This window comes from Rhineura floridana, chromosome 19 (assembly GCF_030035675.1).
Source record: "Rhineura floridana isolate rRhiFlo1 chromosome 19, rRhiFlo1.hap2, whole genome shotgun sequence".
Classification (NCBI taxonomy): Eukaryota; Metazoa; Chordata; class Lepidosauria; order Squamata; family Rhineuridae; genus Rhineura; species Rhineura floridana.
Window position 1 is genome coordinate 2255783 of NC_084498.1, and position 12620 is coordinate 2268402.

The following is a 12620-nucleotide window of genomic DNA, read 5'->3' on the forward strand; positions in this document are numbered from 1 at the left end:
GAATAAAAGAGCACCTGTTCCAGATGATTTGACCAGTGAATTTTATACAGTATTTTTTCCAGACAGAATCATTCCAGTATATGCAGTAATGATAAATTAAGAGGACAATCAGAGGTCAACAGATTTAACAGAAGTTGAGGTGACTATCTTAACAGAAATTTATCATCTGTTACTGAAGCATGATTGTGAATCAGAACAGGTTAAGGACTACAGGTTGCATCGAATGCTAGTCCTACTCAGAGCAGACTCAGTCAAATTAATGGACCTAAATTAGCCATGTCCATTAATTTGACTGGGTCTACCCTGAGAAGGGCTAGCGTTGGCCACAACCCTATATTATTAAATGAGGTGCAAGGTATCAGAAATAAGATTCCTATGGAATATGGGAAAATCTGTAGAAAAGCTAAATTTTCATTAAATCAAGGCATACGAGAAAATTGCTTTAAAGTCAAGTTCCACTTGGGCATAACTCCTGCTGCAATCAATGCAATAAATAAGAATTATTCAAAAATGAGTTGGAGATGCCAAAAAAATCAGGAAGCTACTTTCATATGCAGTAGTAATGTTCTTCAGCATAGAAATACTGTTTTTTCCTTTTTATTTTTTTCTTGCAATTCTCAATAGTAAGTTTTTCTTTAAAAATTAATAATCAAAATCAAAGGTTAACACAATTTCAACAATGCAGAAGAACTGAACATAAATGAGAGACTGTATTTAAACACACTATTTGATTGCCAGAATCCGGTCATAATATGCTAAATTTGCAATGCTGATTTATGATAGACTTCAAACATTCTTAGAACATTGTAAACCTACAATTTACATTTGGCATCTGATGGTCAAATGTTAAATATTCAAACCAAGGAGAACTTCATTTTTCTCTTAATTCTTGCATAAGAGATAATCTTCCCTGGTTGAAATACATCTTTAATCCTAAAAAGTTCAGTTCGCTTTAAAAGCCTGAAATTTTATTCCATCCAGTACTGACTAGTGGGGAAGTAATTACTCAATAAACCCATGTACCAGTCCCAAATGTTTTAACATATGAATGATCTTTAAAAATATTTAACTAGTTGTGGTCTAGACTTATGGTATCCCCACAATATACCCTGTAGATGACAGTTTAGTATATTACATTCAAACAATGATAAACTAGAATATCTATTTACTATCTAGTCTGTCAACCAGTTTATACAATTTTCATCATATAACAAAGTAAGGGTTCGGATTAGAACCCCCCCTTTTTGTTATCATAAAGGATTGTGGTTTTCAATCTTGATTTCTTTCTTGTTCCTTATAAAATTCAGAATAAATTATTGCCATTTGCTCAATTGTTTACTTCAAATCCTAATTGGCAAGTGTTGAAATAAAAAATTAATCTAGTCATTTCCAAAGTTGGTCTGTGCAGCCACAGATACCATAAGCTTGACCAAACAGAGACCATGAAGAAAGAGGACACCTTTTCAAACTCACAATGTTCTTTGGCGTTTAAAAAGTGCTTGCAGTTTTGTCTTTGTTGCGCTGCAGCCAACTCAGAAGGGACAGGAAGGGGGGAGGCATGAGTTTCAGGCACCTCCGCAGCCAGAAGAAGCAGAGTTGGGGATTGTTGTGTCTGAGCAGGATCGTGCAGGAGGGGGGCAGCCTGCTCTCCAGCCAGTTCCCACGAGTAACGCCCTTTCCGAGGAGCTGAGCGCACCGCCCCCAGTTGATGCAGAGGACTTGTGGGGGGAAGCTTCAGAGACAGTGCCAGCTCCTCCCTTGCCAAGCAGTTCCCAGGAGGATTCCAGTGTGGCACCGCCCCCTGACCTCGAGCCCGTTGCTTGGGAGCAGGTGTCTTCAGATGAGCCGTTGGATGCGCGCCCCCTGTCTCCTCGTTCCCGTTGCCACGAGAAACGTACAGGGCAGAGACAGGAATTACGAAGGAGTCACAGATTATGTTCGAAAACATTTCCTATATAAGCCTGCAGCTCCCAGGGGGGGGGGTCGTTGAGTCAACTTCCTTCACACGCTGCAGAGCATGTCTAGAATATAGTTAGGGAATCTAGTGAGTTAGCGTAGGGTTTCCTATGAAGCGCAATGCCTTTGATGTATCCATTACTCTAATAAAACGAGATTTACTTGCACACACACTCCAGCCTCATTCTTTCGGCTCTGGATGGGACAGTCTTGTGCTTGTCCCTCTGCACACAATACACTGCTTAAGACATTTGTTCCTTAATCAGTTAGGGCACATGTGCTACTGGGAGCATCTTACACGCAAGGCCAAGCAGAGTGAAGCCGGGTCTCAAGCAGGTCTGGCACTCCCTATGAACTGTGCCCTTTGCCCTTGGTGAAGCAGACAGGCCCAAGGGATTAGCAAGTAGCCATGCAGAATGCCCCACCAAGGATCACTATTGCAGGAGTGGTTCTCAGGCAACAGCCACATACTGTTGATTCACTGCTCTGATTATTCTTAATTTTACAACCCTGTTCTTTAGATTTATAGCCTTGTAAAAAGAGAGCCTCACATTCTGAAGCACTAATCTATTCACAAGACAGCCTATTCACAAATGCCCTGTGGTAAACACTTGCCCAGTGAAATCAATGGCTTAAAAACATATTTATTTATTTATTTATTTATTACATTTATACCCCACCTTTCTTTTCATGATAGAAACCCAAGGTGGCTTACATATGGTTCCCAGGCGGTCTCCCATCCATGCACTGACCAGACCTGACCCTGCTTAGCTTCAGCAGGGAGCTGGTCTCATGTGCCTTCAGACATAGTCTGGGGTTTTTAACAACTATTCTGGTATGGCTATACAGTACAGGTAAAAAATTCTTGAATGTGTTCTCCATGAGGGCTGCTGCTCTGCCCTGAACCTGCTTTGTACATGCCTTCTGCCAGCGCAAGATGCTCTTATCCATGTAGCCACAAGGGTCATCCCAAAACATCTCTTGTGGATGCAAAGGGCACAACTCGGGTTCTGCGACGGTGCTGGCACTACGGGGCGGGTGGTTTGCTGAACAGCCGGCACCAGCCATCAAGGCCTCATCGCAGCGGGCAGCCTTCCCCTGCTTCTGGGCAGCCTGCCAGGAGCTCCCCCCGCCCCGTCGCCATCCGCCCAAGCGGCAGCGGAGGCCGGCACCTTGGCTCGCCTCGGCCTCCGACGGGAGCCAGAACGCTGCCAGGCACCCTTCCCCGGCCGCTTTCCAGCTGCCACCCAAGGGGCGAGTGGGGTGGGGTGGGGTGGGGTGACGGGAGGCGAAGGGGGGACGCTGCTGCTGCTGCCGCCGCCGCCTCCCTCTCTCCCTCGCCCAGGGCTGCGGCTCCTCGCGCCGCACCTCCTCCCCGCACAGGCGGCTGTAGACGGCCTCCAGGTCCGGCAGCTCAGTCAGGGCGCGGATCTGCTCCATAGAGAGCCCGGAGGAGGAGGAAGAAGGCGAAGGCCTGCCGCCGGCGGAGTCCGTTCCCCTCAGGCTCGGGGCCGCTGCTGGAGCCGCCATCTTAGCCTCGCGCCGCCCATGCTCACATGCATCACAGTCAAAAGAGACAGGTCAGAAGTGTACATTGGGGTGTGTGATGGATGGCTATCTTAATTAGAAACCTACTGCTGGCCAACCTAGCATTGAATGCCCTCCACAGCCGGCATTATCTGCCTAGTTAATGATTTTTCAACAATAAGAGCAGCCATTGTGGCAGAGAATACATGTTCATCTCTCTCTCTCTCAATCCATGGCTTAAGGACCCAAACACCACCAGTAGTGAAACAGCAGCACCGGTGGGTGATGATGATTGGTAATTAGCTGCCTCATACCCAACATTGTCCATTCTAAGAAACAACAACAACAATCACTGCAGGTTCAAAAGGTTCAATCTGCGATCTTGATTCAAAATGGCATCCAGTTGTATCCAAACATAGATGAAAGCCTGCTACCTTGATCTTAGGAACCATTATGCAAAATTTGGTTACAATATTTTATGTTGTGTCCAAATGCACAGTGAACAGACAAACAACGTTCCAAAATATATAGTAGATGCATGTGATTCAGGGAACTAAGTCAGGGGGCATTTGATTTCCAGCTGAAATACTATAGTAGGGTTTTCATATAGTAGGGTTTTCATGGTAAGCAGCATTCAGAGGTGGTTCACCATTGCCTTCCTCTGAGGCTGAGAGGCAGTGACTGGCCCAAGGTCACCCAGTGAGCTTCGTGGCTGTGTGGGGATTTGAACCCTGGTCTCCCAGGTCCTAGTCCAACATTCTAACCACTACGCCACATTGGTTCTCGGGGTAAATCCAACTGATGTATAAAAACAACCTGTGAGCCTTCTCCCTCACCACCATCTTTACCAGAGAACAAGATTACTGCCTTCTCATGCAGGAGAGCCAGCCATTTCTCTAACTGCTTGTCAAATGGATGTCATTAGCCATGGAGCCACATGTCTCCATGGCACCTTTAAACGCTAGCTCCTGAAGCCATAGCCACTTGGAAGAATGCTTTATGCAACTCAGTTCAACTAACTGTAAAATTAAAAACACCTGAATAACCTGCACAGAGTAACCCGCCTCATTCCAGGACAAAGAGCCAACTTGTACCTAAACACCAGCTAAAAGAAGCACATATATAGGACTGAGGTTAAAAGACTCCTCAGGTTAAACATTACAAAGTCATGAAATGCAAAGTTCAGCTCATCCTACCAGTAACAGGAAACCCTGCCACATAAATATATTTAAGTGGGCAACCAAAGAAGTATGACCACTAAAGAGCAGCTGTCATTTAGCAACATGGTATCCAAGAGGCAGATTATTAGTTAGGTGGAAGGATATGTTCAAAGACTTTTTCCAGACGACTTCCAAGCAATTACATTCCTAGAGGAAGGACATGGGATAGGCCTCTGTTTCAGCATTAGTCAGCCATCCTGCCATCCTTCAGAATAGCTGCATGGCCAAAACACAAATTACCTAGTTGTGTTAAAAAAAAAAGACCTCCTTCAAACACAGAATTCCCCCCCCCCCAATTTGAGGACTTTGTGAGCACCTGAATTAATCCAAAGGAAAATAATTACCTTTTAGCTGCCAACATAGTCATCAAGCTGGGGAAACACAACTAACAGCCCAGTAACGTGAAAGATGACTCCACCAGTGCACTGTGTAGGCTGCCGTATTCTGAAAGGATTAACCTCAACTCATTATTCCTGCTTACTCTTCCTTGTTTCCCATCATCCTTCCATTATAAAGCTTGACAACCTGCAGTTTCCTGCTGTTTCTTTCACAATACACAACACTTTTCTTCTCAAGTAAAGCAGGGGAAGAATGAAAATGTTTCCACTTATTTTCTGCAAACCTGTCTGACAAGCCTCACTAGTCTGGATTCAAGAAGCTGGGCCTTCCCCTCACTTAAAAAGGGATATATATATTTTTGTCGGATCCTAAGCATTCTCTTTCAGGTCTGATGGATAATATTAATTGATGCGGCATGCTGTCAGGGTTCTGGATCAATTATGCGCAGAGTCCGCAAATAAGTCTGCAAATAAGCCATACCAAAGATCTTGGGACCTGCTGTGCTCAGAGTGCTTGAATGGCATCCAAACCCAAAGACACACCTGCCACATTTTCAGCCAGGCCCCACAAGCACCAAGTAATCCCTAGAGCCTACACATTCTTCCACAGATCTCCCTGTTAAAGTTAGCCAAATGATCATCTATATCCGTCAAGGGCTCAAGGCAAGGAGTGCCAAAGTATATGACTGGGTAAAGCTCCCTAGATTCCAAGTGGCTTTCCCACTACCTGGTTTGCCTCAGAGTTGGGCTTGCGTGCTATCAGCTTTCCTATCTAGGATGAAACAAGTTCACATATCTACTAAACTAGAACTCCTCTGCAGGCCGTCTCCTATCTGAGAAGGAAATGTACTTCATTTTAGCTTCCTGGTCTCCTTCAGAGTCTCCTGCTTGGCCATGTAGCTCAGTGGGTAGAGCATCTGCCTTGCATGCAGAAGGTCCCAGGTTCAGTCTCCGACAGCATCTCCAGACAAGGCTGGGAGAGACTCAACACCAGTCAGTGTAGCCAATATGAGCTAGATAGACCAATGGTCTGACTCAGTACAAGCCGGCCTCCTGTGTTCCTATGTCTGCTGCCAGTATCTACATTATTTGCAGAGTGTTCCTTTCTGAACACAGAGCATTCTTGCCTACGCACTTCCCCTTTCGCAAAAAAAGTGTTCTTCCATCTGCCTTTTTCCTCTGTTATACACAGACTCCGTCTGACGATTCCTCCGCTTTCTCCCCTATAATCTGAACTCACGCCTGAATTGCATGGAGATACTCTGGAAAGAATTCAAAGTGACATCTGCAGCGGTTACTGTACTTGCATTCCCTGAACAACTCTACACTCCTTATTTAACCCTCTCCATTGAAGAGGCCTAACTGATGTGCCTGCAGCTCCACATTCCTGTTAGTTAATGTCTTTTTTGCGTCAGTCAACTTTCTGTGCTGCTTAAAATTATTTGGGTGCAGAGTCACAACTGCATTACATAAAGCAGACCATTTTCATCCTCTGAAAGCCATCAACTTCCAAAGCATCCGCCTATAGTTTACTCTTACTTCCTTACCATCAGAATTCCAAAGTTTTATGAAATATTTGCAGAGGTGCTACTCCCTAGCTTTGTATTTGGCACATTTTAGACTAGATAAAGAAAAGTACGAAGAAAGAAAAGGCCAGGGGGGGAAACAGTAAATAAAGAACTGAAAGGGGGGAGGGGGGAAGAGAAAATGTCACATTTTTAAAAAGCCAAAGAGGAGACACGGGCTTCTCAAGCCAGTCAAGGCCAATATCCACCACTGCCCAGAACTGTCTGGCATACATCGCAAATGATTTGCACTGGTTTTAAAACCTGGATATAGATCAGATATCCACCAAGGAGTGTCAACAGATGAGCTAAGCAGATTTTGGCAATTCACAACTGATCTTTCCCATTTTGGTAATCTACAGTTCAGCACGCACACACCCAAAAAATGCAGAAAAAAACCACTACACTCTTAACCCACATTACTTCTCCCTACTCATCGCAAAACCTGAAACAACTCAAAATGTGAAGCACCTAAACAAACAGAAATAGTAAACAAACCATAGAGAGAATACTCATTTAGCAAAAGACTGTGGCTAACAAGAATTTAGCCCTACCAGTTTCGCCCACAAGGATATTCAAAAACTGTTTCTGCAGAAACCTACGGCCAGGTCACCATCCAGCCCAGTGCTTTGTCTTCTGAGTATTGCCAGCCAGTCACCACAGGGAAACTTGTGAGCAGGACCAGACCATCCCTTTTGGTTTGTTCCAGCAACGGGGAGAAGCCATACTTGCACACCATACCTGAAATTCTAGGATCTGCATCCCAGACTGCAGGGCTTCATAGAGATCTAGCTGTTGCTACACAAGCACTGCAACTTTCAGTCTTCATGCATTAAACATGACACTTCAGTTTACCCCACAGCTGCAAACTACACTGTGTAGCAAAACATAAAGATCTTCAAAATGGTATTTGGATAAGCAGCTTATTGAACAGGTAAGAGTATTTAAATATTTGGGCACAGCTTTTGAATCTTTGAGGATATGGTCAGCTCAACAAGAATATGTTGTTTGCCACCCTGGCCTCCTACTGGGAGGAAGGGTGGGATAAAAATCTAATAAATGATTAAGTGGTAGAAAAAGATATGCAAGACTATCAAAACTCTGAAGCATTTTTCTCTAACAAAAGGCCATAACTTTATTTTTGCAGTGCTTGAAACATTTAAGGCTAAACCTTTACCTCAATTACTTTATGGGATTCAAATTAGGGCTGATGCTAATTTAAACTCCTGGGAAGTTGTGCAGCCTAAATTCTCTAGACAAACTTTCTCTGTACCAGGCTGTGTCTCAAATGCTGCTTTGCGATCTGAAGCTGGTCTCCTTTCCATTCTCACACAGGCCTGGCTGAGGACATGGAACTATTGGCTTCCACTGAATTTAGCCCATAATGGTTTCCTTTAGTTTTGCTTGGTTTGCAAGAAAGCAGCTGGCTGAAAGCTGTTAATTTAAGATTACACTTTTTTGACTTGTTACCGCAACAGTTGCTAAGATCAGGTTTGAACAAAGCAAAAGATGTATTGAGGCAAGGCCTGTTTGATACTGAACAATTAAGATAACTGAATCCTTGGTATGATTGTGTTCCAACTAGCCCTGTTGATACTGCAGCATCTTACCTACAGGACCTAACATTCCCAAAATACAGAACAGCCTTCTCAAGTGCACAACTAAATGCACAACTAAATGAGCTTCCTTCAGCAGTACTTAACAGTGGCTTTAAGAGAATTCCATTACAAAATCGGATATTCCTGTGTGAAGATGGCAGCACCAAAACTCTGGTTCATGTATAGCTGTTTTGTGCAGAGATTTGCATAGTTAATCACTCCATTATTATTGTTTCAGCCAGGGCGTTCAGCTAATTATCATGTGACTTTTCTCTTTTTGGATCAGAACAAGCTGGTTACTGTACCAAATTAGTACCAAATGCCATTAAAATAAGGGCCACCAGAATGCCCTGAGTTTCAAATTGGGTAATTTTAAAATCCTAATTGAGTTTGGTAATTTCATCTGCTCAGTAGAGTTCTTATGATTATATTTGTCACCCTGGGCTCCTACTGCGAGAAAGGGATGATATAAATCAAATAAATAAATAAATTTGTATTATGTTTCTATTTGTATGAAATAATTGGTGTTTTAATTTGCTTGGTAATTTTACCTCCTTAGTTGTTTATGTATGTTTGTATTTTATACTTAAATTGCAAAAGCCAGCAGCTGATGCAAATACAAATCTGTCTCAGGATTTCCTGTGAAAAAGAAATGACTGGGAAACTCAGGGTTGCTTTGTGCAAGAACTGCACTATGAGGCCACGCAGAGATTTTGCAAATTGGAAGCGATGCTTCATTTATTTTAGGTTCCTGATGTGCCACAAACGGCTAACACAAATGTATGTGGACAAATAGGCTACAAAGTATTTGTGAGTTAATATTCTTTGTCAACACTTGCAAGGTTGGTTAAAGTGCTTCAGCTGGTTAAAACAGCCTCATGACAACAGATATTCCACTGGGCTTAGCAGCTTTATGCCAGCACGGCATCATCAGCACTAGCAGCTTTAGCAGAATGAATGTATGACCCACAATGTCTAACCCTGAAAGCTGCCTGTGTAATCTGGGAAGATCAGAAATTGCACTGGGCTGAGGAGGGGCAAAACTCCCCCTCAAAAAATTCCCATGACCATCAAACAATGGCAGGAAATTATTATTTATATATACTTCAGCAATTTAAACTGCACTTGTAATAAGCAACAGTAAAAGGAGACAGGTCCATACCACAAGGTGTGTACAATCCAGATTCCAACAGCTGGGAGATGGATGGCTTGACTCGTAACTCTACTCTTCGGCACAGTGAGCAATTCAATGTTCAATACATGCACACAGATACCAAAGCATACGTTATATTCATACCAAGTCCTCACACAGATGTATATACCATTTTCACAATGTACCCGCCTCCATCAATTTTGCTAACAAATATGAAGCAATAAATGTTAGCAAAGATGGCATCCTAACTTAGCTTGTACAAAGCCAAATCTAGATGATCTAACAAAAACCAAAAGGGACAATGACTTGCAACTTTGTCTGACTGCACAAAAACCACATAAACCATAAATCCTGAATCAGTGGAAACAAAGAAAGCCAAGGATTTTCCCTGGCAGATTTCCCCAGTGCGATAGTCTACACGTGGGGGCCACCCACAGAAAAAGCCCTACTCTGCATACAATAAATAGACATCTGCACTATTGCAAGAAAGCAGCAAGGGAAAGGGCTACAGCTCAGCCGTAGCGCATCTGATCTGCATGCATAAGCTCCCATGTTTAACCCCTGGTATCTCCTCCCTAGACAACCTTGTGGTGTAGTGGTTAAGGTGTTGGACTACGACCTGGGAGACCAGGGTTTGAATCCCCACACAGCCACGAAGCTCACTGGGTGACCTTGGGCCAGTCACTGCCTCTCAGCCTCAGAGGGAGGCAATGGTAAACCCCCTCTGAAAGCTGCTTACCACGAAAACCCTGTTCGTAGGGTCGCCATAAGTCGGAATCGACTTGAAGGCAGTCCATGTTCCATTTATCTCCTCCCTAAAAGAAAAAGCTCCTCCCCAAAGCCCTGGAGAGCCATTGTCAATCAAAGTAGATCGTACTGAGCTAGGTGGACTAATGGTCAGACTCCGTATAAGGCAGCTTCCCATGGTCGTATGTTCCTAAGGCAACCTAAAGGGCTAAGTGTCATTTCCAACTGGGCTACTGAAAAGTCTGGCCAGACAAATAAGGGAGCTCTATCCTTCATGCAGCAAATTCCTTACAAACTAACCCCAATGCTGGATCCAGCTGCTTTGGTTAAAAGCCTGATGAAGAAAGACACCATATGACAGCTCGTCCAAAAATGCCCACAGTCAGACCTAATTGGACAGCATCCAGATTACTCTTGCCATGGTGATCTGCAGGCCTCTTTAATAAACTGCTGGCATTTTAGCCGTCTGAAATGTTCCTCAGGGTGGAAACTTTCAGTTTGTGTCAAACTTGTCTGACACAACTAGGCTTCGTTTAGAAGCACGTTGCCTCGATTCCCACATGCTTAAAAGCCACATGTGGGAAAATAGTGGTACCAGAAAAATATTGATTTCACTAGATCTTTTGTATGCAGAAACCCATTCTACAGCCTCGAGTCCTAAGGAAGAGCTGTGAATATAGAGATCACTTGTGGATTTAGAAGAAAAGAAAAAACCTTCAGTAAATGTTTAACAAAAGCATTGCAATGGTTGCAAGTTTTATTATAATGAAATGAGTCCATGTGATCAGGGAGATTTACAGCCTGGACATTGAAATCAGCAACTGGCAAGCTTGCCTCCAGGTATCAGTCACCATTAACTGGATTTCTTGGCTTAACACTGTATCTTTTAATACTCCTTTAGGAATTTTGAAACTACGTGGCAGGGTAAAACAAAGGCCCGTGTTATTTACTCACCAAAGAAGAAAACACAAAACAAGACATGTCTGTCCTTAATGGCATTTCAGAGACACAAAAAGGGACAAAGTTGCAGGATGTTGCCATGAGGCAAGAGTATAACCATAACAAACACCGAGCCAAATGTCAATTGCTGCTCTATTAAGGCTGCACAATCAGTGTAAATAAAGGCCGGTCCTCTCCCTTTAGCAAACAGGAGGGGAAACGGTGGTGGTTTCTGTCAGTATCAACAGGGGAGCAACACACCAGGAGGCAGTCTGTCTCACAAAATAATTTCTGAGAGAGTTGAAAGTTGTCTGAAAGAAGTTGAGTATCCCAGGCCTTTTGCCCCACTGTTGTTTCTGGTTAAGCAGATCTTGGAAACCAAAGTTGCAGAATGTTTTTATTAGAGGCAGAAAGGGGATGAGTGCAGAAATCTCCTCTTCAAATTGTTTCCAACACTCTTGGGAAAAACAACTGTTGTCTTCAGCCTCACCTCCTGCGCCTTGTTTACATGTCCAATGGATGAATCACTGTCAAAATAAGTTAAAAGAGCCGCCATGTCTGGCAAGATGTCAGGAGCTCTTGACTCACCTTCCCCATCCCAAGATAAATGTCTGAAAGCTCTGATGAGCAGAGTTCAGTTTGAAAATATGAAGCTGTTGTTATGTGCCTTCAAGTCGATTACGACTTATGGCGACCCTATGAATCAGTGACTTCCAAGAGCGTCTGTCATGAACCACCCTGTTCTGACCAGCAGTGGTTCGTCAATTCATCAGGAAGAGGGTCTTCCCCATCTCTGCTGCCCCCAATCCTTTTGTTACCAGCCAAAACAGTAACCTGCTCTCCAGCAACACTTTTTAACAAGAGATTGAACCTGGAACCTTCTGCATGAAAAAGCTCATGCTCTATCACTGATGTATAAGCTTCCTATAGATCTCGTTTGCACAGGTCTGCATCACCTTGGGATTCTTTGTTGCCAGTGACGTGGCATAGAATTTTTTCAAGATGCAAACAGAAGATTTTCCGGTGCAAGTGACCCGAATTTACATAGGAACAAATAACAGAAAATTTTCCAGTTCACTATTTTATGAAAAATCCAGATCAAGGCTTGTTGCAGATTCTTTCCTTATGTCCCAAGACAGCTAGCCCTCAACTCTTCCTAAAAAGCTATTTAAAAACAAACACTGTTCTATCTTATATAATAAATAATCTAAAAGGTCCCAATGAAAATAATTCAGTTGTTTTCTAAATGCGCTGAACATGCATAGCATCTTAAACTTGCAATAATGAAAGCTTTCACTCAGGAAATGAAGGTCAATGAAGGTCAAAGTTTTGTATTGTTAGAGGGCAGGGACACGGAAACGTAATTTCCAGTGGGGCAGGCTCTCAAGAGTTTAACAGAACAATACTTGTACGAGCAGCCAGTTTTTGCCACTATTTCCTCCTTTTTTGAAGGTTTTAAGACTAAACAAATTCTAGAAAAAAATAACCATACAGATATGTCTCCAACTCTGAGTTGAGCTCATTGATTCTGCTGAAAAAAATGATAAAATTGAAAAAATACTAGTCCAGTTCTCTCG

General features: G+C 43.2%; 1 protein-coding gene across 11 annotated transcripts in view; it reads right to left on the minus strand.

Annotated features, from left to right (window-relative positions):
- Positions 1 to 12620, minus strand: part of KIAA1671 (KIAA1671 ortholog) — a 103546-nt gene that overhangs the window by 70434 nt on the left and 20492 nt on the right. For 2 of the 11 annotated variants that reach the window (XM_061603214.1, XM_061603210.1), the window contains exon 1: positions 1474 to 1997. The exons of the other annotated variants lie outside the window; for them this stretch is intronic. The gene's annotated coding sequence lies outside the window, so the exon portion shown is untranslated. Of the gene's footprint in view, positions 1 to 1473; positions 1998 to 12620 lie in introns of those variants that run through there. 11 annotated transcript variants of the gene reach the window in all.